The sequence below is a fragment of the Schistocerca piceifrons genome, chromosome 8 (genome assembly GCF_021461385.2).
Source record: "Schistocerca piceifrons isolate TAMUIC-IGC-003096 chromosome 8, iqSchPice1.1, whole genome shotgun sequence".
In the NCBI taxonomy this organism is placed as follows: Eukaryota; Metazoa; Arthropoda; class Insecta; order Orthoptera; family Acrididae; genus Schistocerca; species Schistocerca piceifrons.
In genome coordinates, this window is record NC_060145.1 from 24,603,598 (window position 1) to 24,613,099 (window position 9,502).

General features: G+C 38.8%; 1 pseudogene; it reads left to right on the top strand.

The window, feature by feature from the left end:
- Positions 1-2,266: 2,266 nt before the first annotated feature.
- Positions 2,267-8,852, top strand: LOC124711526 (annotated as a pseudogene).
- The last annotated feature ends 650 nt before the right edge of the window (positions 8,853-9,502 follow it).

Genomic DNA, 9,502 nt, shown 5'->3' on the forward strand with positions numbered 1-9,502 from the left:
TCCTTTCCTACCTCCACCTTCCATCCTCAGTATAGTTGCCTGTCCCTGCACCTAGCAGCGCTGTTCGTGTCAGTTTTTCTTGTGTAATGTATGTTTTTTCTATTTTAGAAGTAGGACTGTGTCCAAAATGTTAATCATTTCAGCAGTCTTTTTCATTGTGCCATCTGCACCTTAGCACCTCCTTTATGTGGTCCTTTCCATATTGTTGTTATCCCACCCTGAACTTTCTACTGCTTTATGTCACTTATGATTGACAACATTCATATTGGCATTTCATAGAGTTCTATGATAAGCTTTTGCAACTGAGTATAATCTTAATCCCAAGAATTTAAGATTGTCAACCAGTTACTACCTGTGTGTTGTTAAACTTTATGCATATACTGGCTTGAAACCATGCCCAGATTTTTCCCCCCTGTCTCATGATAACGAACTGACTGTGAACCAATTGTTCATGAAATGTCATTAATGTAAATAACAGAAGACAATGGGCCTAAGACAAGGCCTTGTGAGATGCCAAATGTAATTTGTTCGGAATCAGATGAAGACTGATAGCTCAGTGCAGAACTCTTCCATTGACACTCCTTGTTTTCTCTTGAATGGATATTACTTGAAATTTTTCAGGCATTTCATGAAATTTCTTAGTCCCCTTTCTCTTTCAGGACTTAATCCAATCAACTGCAGTTAAACTTTTTTGGGTATTTGGTCAAGTAGTTATATGTTGTTCAAACCAGCATTGTGGCCATTGTTCCAAGTCTTATGGCCATATGATGCCTACTTGTTCCTCCAACAACCCTACGATGATTCCATTCCGCAGCTTCCAACCCATTCCCACACCTAATTTGTAAATTACATTCATACTCTGCTTTGGTGTTGTTAACAGATGTCTTCACTACAATATCATGAATGAAGGTATTGTAATAACTGTTCACATGGTTGGAAAGGCCGCTGCTATTTAGGAATTTGTCCTTGATTTTTCATTACTGTGTAATGGCTACACAGATATTTGTAAAAACTGCATTACCCAGGATGAGTAGCCCAAATGAACCTGTGGATAGTAAATTGTTAGTTATATTCTATGTGATGTTTATATTCTTTGATTAAGCATATTGTCTCTGAACTTTGAACAAATGAATTATACATAGATGGTATTTGCAGTTTATTGTTACATCTCCATCTATACCACGCAAGCCATCTTATGGTCTGTAACTGTTATTGTAGACACACCATCAACTGCCATAGGACTTATATTACAACAGCGAGTACAACATTTGGTTTTATAAAAAATATATCACCATTGCAAGCAATTTCATCCATGTATGACCATGGGCTGTATGTGGCCTATGTCCTCAGTGAAAAAGTTCACACACATGTTTGAAAGTAGATGTTTCACCCGTGTCACAGATCATAAGCCAATCATTTTCACCTTCTGTCAGAAGACAGATGAGGCGTGAATGAAGTGCACATTTCACTACAGGTATTCAACATGTTGAATGCAAAATGAGCCAGTAGACACAGTGTCTCACATTGGCGTATTGTGAAGGAACTAGAATTCATAGCACTTACCAACACTCAAGAAGGAGACAGCAAACTGATGTCCCTCAAAGCACCATCACGCTCTGATGTAGTCAAATACCACGCTCGAACGTAGCACTACAGTGTGACATATCGATGTCATGAGCATGACCATTTGGTACAGCAAATTTCTGGGAGCAAGCAGTTACATCTCTCCTCAACATCTCTCATCCATGAATCAGAGGTACTACGTGACTAGTGAAAAGGACACTTGTTTGGCAAATTTGTGAAAGAATGCAAGACATTTGTCTATCAGTGCAACAAAATATAGCTCTGGTAGATACTTTCATTCCACTGAGTCAGTGATTTGAGAATGTCCATATCGACATCATTGCCCCCCCCCCCCCCCCCACCTACCACTGTCAGAAGGATTCCAACACTCCCTGACAGCAACAGCCCATTTCTCTCATTAGCTTAAATTGTATCGGATAAAAACATGTAAAGGTGCGTTTACACTGCCATTTGTATCGGCACATGTATGAGATACATGTATATGCGACTTTGCGACATGTATCGCGACTTGTATGAGTTGACATGTATCAACCTCATACATGTATGAGCGTGCGTTTACACTGATTGATATGTATCACTGTGCGATAGCTTTCGACGACGATTTGGAAGATTTCATATTTTTATGTGCTGGTACACTTGCTCTTTTGGAAGATGATAGGAACAAAAGGCGGAGGAAGCGTAGATGGTGGCAGAGTGAGTTTCTCGCGAATTAACGCTAAAGGATGGCGCATATTTTAGAAATTATGTTAGGATGAGTATGGAGGATTTCCGCGGTTTGTTATCACTTGTGGCTCCTCTTGTGTCCAAAACCAACACAAACTTTCGGGAAGCGATTCCACCAGAGGATCAGTTGGCAGTAACACTCCGTTTTTTGGCCACTGGGGATTCCTCTTGAAACGAAGATTTCATTACAAAACATTTGCATTGTCGCGCGATTGCTAATGCCAATGTCTCACACACGATTGTCGGCATCCGTTGTCAACATTATCACGCGAGGCCGTCGGAATAATAGCAAAAAATTGATATATGTGCCAGATGCATGAAAAAATTGTAGAATGTATTACATACCGTGATATACATAAAACTTTTACCTTCACGTCTTGGAATAAAACTTGCACAATGGCCTCGCAAACACGAAGAATAATGTTGCATACGGCACTTTTTGATGTTCTATGCAGATACATTAACGTCGAAACGATAGTCGGCACCTCCAAAACTCAAACAGCCGCCAAAGAGCCTGGTACTACGCATGCGCTAATCGTCAAAATAAGCGGCAGGCGACAAGACGACAGGAAATGATAGTACTGCGCATGCGCGAGTTCTTCAAATGTCGCTCATACATGTCGCGTATATGGCCAAAAAGCGATATACAAAATGTATACGCGACATGTATGAGCTGGAGGGTCCGCATACAAGTTCCGTGAATTTTTGTGTGAGGTGATGTATCGCGACATGTCAAATTGACATGTCGCTCATACATGTCGCGATACATGTATCCCGGTGTAAACGTACCTTAACAGCAACAACTGTCGCCAAGACATTTTCTTGTGAGTGGATTGTCCGATTTGGCATACTTTTCGCATCCTACTGATCAGGGCAAACACTTCAGATCAAACCTTTTAAAAGCACTCTCAAGATTGCTTGCCACGAACATGGATCAGGCTTGTACATACCTTCCTTCTCATAAATGTCTCATCAAATGGTGCCACTGACAAAGGCTTTGCTCAGACACCTTGTCGCAGAGATTTGAAATGTCATCCTCTCTATAATTCTATGAGATCTCTGAGGAGCTTTCAAAGATGTTCTGAATTAGTATATGGACAAACACTTTGGCTGCCATGAGAATTCTTCACCAACATACCAAACAATATAACTGAAGCATCACACTTTGCACAAACATCTCCACTTTCAGATCCACAAGTCCCACCCAGCTGTTTCGAAAAAACATACTATCCAGTGACTATTCATTCCTACAACTTGCATGCCTGTGAAGAGGTTTTAATCTGACACATTACCATTTGAATACTGCACCAGCAACCATGTGTTGGCCCATACAAAGTACTAACATACCATGACAGAATGCACAATGTTGACATCAATGATTTTTCTGTCATGATATCCATTAACTCTTAAAAATGACAATTACCCTAACTGAAATTCACACTGGTTCAGAGGCATCAGCTAACACCAAGACATTATGTACATGTGATTTTGTGAGGAGACAAGATGCACCCAGCTTTCCCCACCTATGACTCTGCCAGTTGATCTTTGTAGACAAGTCTTTCATAATACTGGAGTGGTCTCTAAACTCTGTGAGAGACTCTTGTGTATAGGTATGTATATAATAGATCTGAAAGAACAAAAATGTTGATATTTTTATGTGGAAAAATATGAATTTATATCAAGCTTCAGTTCATTACTCGTTTAATTTACGTATAATCTATGAATATTAACATGAATTTCTATTGAATGCATACCTTCAAATGCCACTGACAGTGTCATATTGCTATTGGTGGGGATGACAGGTGGAGAAAATTGATCAAGACCCTTTCCATGTCTATAATTTTACTTCAGCTATAATGAAAATCTTTTATTTTTTGAAGGAGAGTGGCCCTTATTTGCTACTGGGAGAAACAATAGTGTGTGTGTGTGTGTGTGTGTGTGTGTGAGAGAGAGAGAGAGAGAGAGAGAGAGAGAGAGAGAGAGAGATTTGATGCTTTACTATTTAGATTTGACCAGTTTTACATGGTATCATGTTTGACAGTACATTTAACACGTCAGCTGATTGTGGCAATATTTTATGACATGTGTCTATTTGTGACAATTAAAGCATTGGGTGCTGGCAGGATGAATGGTGATAATGTTCTTGCTGATATGGTTATGTATTTTTAGAGACAGATCCATGAGCCCTGCATATTTAGCACAAATTAGACTACTTCCTTTCCACATATGTAAAACCTCAGAGAAGTGTCTTGATTATGAGCTACTTCTCTCTCAGTAGCATATTCTCAGGAGCTGCAACCATGTTCTTCACTACAATGTCCTTATCTGCCTGTACTTCAAGACAAGTATCTTACACACCTACTTTTTCTCATTCTGCTTGAAAAACAAGGACAGTTTACTGTAAGCCATTATAACAATAGCGGCCTTCACACGGATGCTCCTAACCGCGCGACTGAGCGGGGCGGATCTGCGCGTGCGCCTGAACGCGTGCTGAACTGTGGCGCTCAGGTGCATGGAGGGAAGTTTAGAGACATGCTCTTGCGCACACACAAGTCAGCAGTCAGGAGTGCCCCGTGCAGGCATCTGCATGTAAACTGTGAAACCCGTGTGCAAGCATGGCGCGTGGAGTTTTGTCAGTTCTAAAATCTTGCGTGGCGCGTGCGCAGCAAGTGCTCTAGTTGCAGCCATGTTTTGTGCAAAAGAGGAACGAAGAAGTATTGCTCTCGCTACTACAGCAGTAGGTATTGCAGCTATGAGCATGACCATAAATTAAAAAAAAAAAAAATAAAATAAAAAAAATTAAAAAGTTTTTAAAAAACTGGTACTTGGGTTAAGGAATACAAGTACTGTCACAACCATACTTCCTTGATTAAAGAACTACGAGACAATTATCCAGATGACTTTTGAAACTATTTAAGAATGGACAGTGAAAAATTTGATGCATTGCTGGACAACATCAAGCAGAAAAACAGCCGGAGGGACACTGTGATGAGAAAAAGCATTTCTGTAGAGGAACAGCTACTCTCTGATTTTTAGCAACGGGTCACTCCCTTGAAGATTTAAAATTTGCCACAGGAATTTCTGCACCGTCATTGTCAAATATAATTCCAGAGACATGCAAAGCAATTTATGAAACACTTCGGCCAGAGGTCATGAAGCTAAGCAATTAAAAATATTGACGATGTGTTAGTAATTATTATTTCAGAAGTAGCTGTAGCTTATTATTACATGGTACGAAACTTACAAAAACATACTGATCATATAATGACCATATTGATCATAATAAGTGTTAATGGAAACAGTGCCTTGATCTATAACAGAAGTTTGAGACACTGCTGATGTAGAAGGAGATGAAGCAGAAATAGGTGTAGAAGCTTGGGATGGTGCTGACAACAGCCTGACTTTAAAGATGTCATTATCACACAAATCAGTGTGTTGGGTCGAAGTTTTCAGCAAACCTCATGTTAACACTACATTAATTAATGATTCAGCATATATTGCTTGTATGGTCTTGTAAACGCTGCGCTTGTGGGCACACGATACTCCTTAAAGCCTGTACTATGGTAAGTTGACGGGCTTCACCTTATGAGAAAGGATTTTTGTATAGAAATTGACCGCGTGTACCTGAATGGAGGCAAATCAGACTTACACCCACCCTGTAATAACAATGATACGTCGAGCAAGTCCGAAATGCAACTACACGTCAGGACGTACAAGAAACAACACAGAAGATGCTACCAATTTGTTAATAATATGGTCGCCAGCCTAATTAGGCACTAACTGAGTTTCTGCCCTGTACAAGTTAATGTACGTTCATGCGAAACCATACGTAATAACACTGCATAATATGGTAAATTTTAGAACCAGAAAATCTACTGAACTGATAATTTCACTTTCTGTACTAATATGGATAAACCATAAATACATAACATTACACTATAATATTTACTACAAAACTTCGTACTGTCTATTGATCTGATTAAAATTGGGCATAGGTTACCCTAGAAATAGCATTTTTGAAACACACACACAATGTCAATTTTGATAAAGGTAAAACACTGATAAATTTTGGTTTCTATTTTGGCTTTGACTTTGCTGGTCAAATCAGTTTAGAACACTTCAGAATTCAAATGAAGAAAAAAGGGAGGGGGGACCCTGAAACTGTTATGATCACTGTATTAAAACAATTAATTACTGAAATCATTATGCCCTCAAGATTTCCAATATATGATTTACTACTCTTTTTGTCTTATTTCCTGCTCATTTAAATACCATTATATCTGTCTCGAAATAATTAAGCTTCATTACTAAATCAATATCAAAATTATCTTCCAACTTTGTCAGACCTTGTTATTCGTCTATTGGTTCATTAACAAAAAAAGTTCTTCAAACATCATTCTAACATAGCTAGGTCTACCGGTAATTATTATTAACATAAACTTTAATTCTTCATTTTGGGACACTCGGATTGCACAACATTTGGAAAGGACCCTGTCTAGGTTAGTTGTGAGGATAATTAAATGATAGGCCAGTTCTGGTAAAATTTAAGTTGTTATTGAACAGTATGGAACAAAAGTAACACTGGTCCAAAATACAGTACTAAAAGTTTCAACCTGTTTATATCGATGTGGCGGTTGGCGGGCGGCGAGATGGCGAAGCACAGAGCACACATACAACCACAGCAATGGCTCTTGATGTATCGGCACTTCACTTCTTCATAGTGTCGCAATACTTTCCCATTTAGTGCCTATGGAATTTTGCCATGCTGTATAGGCGTCTGAACAGCATATCCAAGGCTCAATGAAACTACGTCTTCCAGGAGAGCCTCCTCGATCCAGAACGTGTTGCTCAGACCGATGCCCAACTCTGACTAGTACTGCTGAGCCCGTTATGCCGTGCAGTGCCTGTGTGCATTTTCCAGCACTCGCCTGCCATCCACCTTTTACCGCTCGCCTACAGACAGGGTATTCACCCGAGGTTTTGCATTCTACATATCCTAATACATTGCCTATGTATGGACCAGACGCACAATTACAATTTTAACATCTTACAATAGTTTCAATGTTTCTTGCATTTCAATTCTGTAATAATATGCTTGAAATTTGACATAAACATTAATATTCACATCGAAAATTGTTTACAGTTTCTTTAACATAATGTCATGAAACAAAAAAAAAATGAAATCAGAACATCGATTACACTAATTTATCGAAAAATCAGAAAAAAATATTATTTGTATAATAGTACAGCGTTGTTGTTGTTACAGGCTCCATCCATTCTAATTTATTCGCCACGTTGATACCTGTAGCTTCATGTTCCTTCAGATCATCTCTTCTTATCTGCTGCAAAGCACTGGTGCACGTTTGCATCATCTCATATGTGGCCAATGCTATATTGCACTTCTGTTTCCTTTTTTTTTTTTTGGAATTTCTGGCAAAGACATACATGTAGGTTGTGTTTGTTCTTGTTCTCCCTGTAAGAGGAGAAATAGTAAATTACTGTTTTTGGTTTTGCTTCAGTTTCCTAAAAAAATGTGTGTAAAATCTTATGGGACTTAACTGTTAGGGTTATCAGTCCCTAAGCTTACACACTATTTAACCTAAATTATCCTAAGGACAAATACACACCCATGGCCGAGGGAGGACTCGAACCTCCGCCGGGACCAGCAGCACAGTCCATGACTGCAGTGCCTGAGACTGCTCGGCTAATCCCGCACGGCACAGTTTCCTACAGAAAAAGAAGAATGGATAGACATAGCGAAAGGATTTGAAGAAAAGTAGCAATTTATAAACTGCGGAGGAGCAATAGATGGAAAACATATACGCATTGTGCCACCACCTCACTCTGGAGCCCATTACTTCAACTACAAGAACTTCTACAGTGTCATTTTACTCGCTTTGGTAAATGCACATTATGAATTCGTATTTGTTGATGTGGGAAAAAATGGAAGAATGTCTGATGGAGGAATTCTTGAATACACAGAATTATTTCACGCACTGCTGAACGAACATATAAATTTGTCAAATAATGATGAAACTATAAAGAATTTAAATTTTGTGTTTTTGAGTGATGAAGCTTTTTCATTGAAAGAGAAATTCTTAAAACCTTATTCTCAAAGAGAATTAGATCACGACAGAAGAATTTTTAACTACAGATTATCACGTGCTCGCAATGTTGTAGAAAATGCTTTTGGTATAATAACATTACGATTTAGAATCCTCCACACACCAATCAACATGAAGATCGGAAAGATAAAGTACATTATTTTGGCCATATGTGCATTACACAATTTTTTACGTAGACGAAGTAAAGGATATATTACAGTTACATCATTGGACATGGAAGATTTGGTAGACTGTACATTACACGAGGGTGACTGGCGAAAGGGTTTACAGTCTGCAGTGTCAAGAATCCATCTATACGAGCAAAAGACAATCGAGAAGCATATAAGAAATATTTTGTATCAGAAGGAAGTGTGCCCTGGCAGGAAGACACGTTACGTGCTGGAAGAGCGTAATTTGTTTCATTACATGGGAACTGTATAGTAAAAGATATAATATTGTTCTAGCATTTTTCTGGAAGTTCTATTGCTATAAAATACACTCAAGTAACTGTACTCTTAACAATATAAATACACAACCGTTAACTCACTTTTTCAAGTTGTCGTTCATTGTGTTGACTTCCACCATCAATCATAACCTCATTGACCTCATCACTGCCTTCATTGTCAATTCCATTGTCATCTTCACAGTCAGAGATACCGCTCTGCACACCCACAGAAATATCCATGTTTGAACAACTTGCACTTGGCAGCTCTTGATCTACAGTAAATAAAAGCAAGTCGTAGTACCTCAAAGTTGGTACATAAATGTCATCGAGAGAACTGCCACTACGCTTACTGTCACAAACTTTCTTCAGCTCCTTTCTAAATGAGCCCCGCAAGCTTTGTATTTTTCTTGCAACAAAGTCGCCGTTCACTTCAGGAAAAACTGGTTTACAAAACACAACAAATTTATCATAAGCTTCATTCTTTAAATTCTTATTTATGTAGCCTTTTGATCTCACTTTCCACAAGCACTGTTGCTCTTTGTAGATGTTTATAAATTTCGTCAAAAAGTCCTTCGTCCAGCAACGGGACTCTGCCATGATCACGTCGAGTACTGTTGGTTACTGACAACAACCAGTGGGAGAGCGC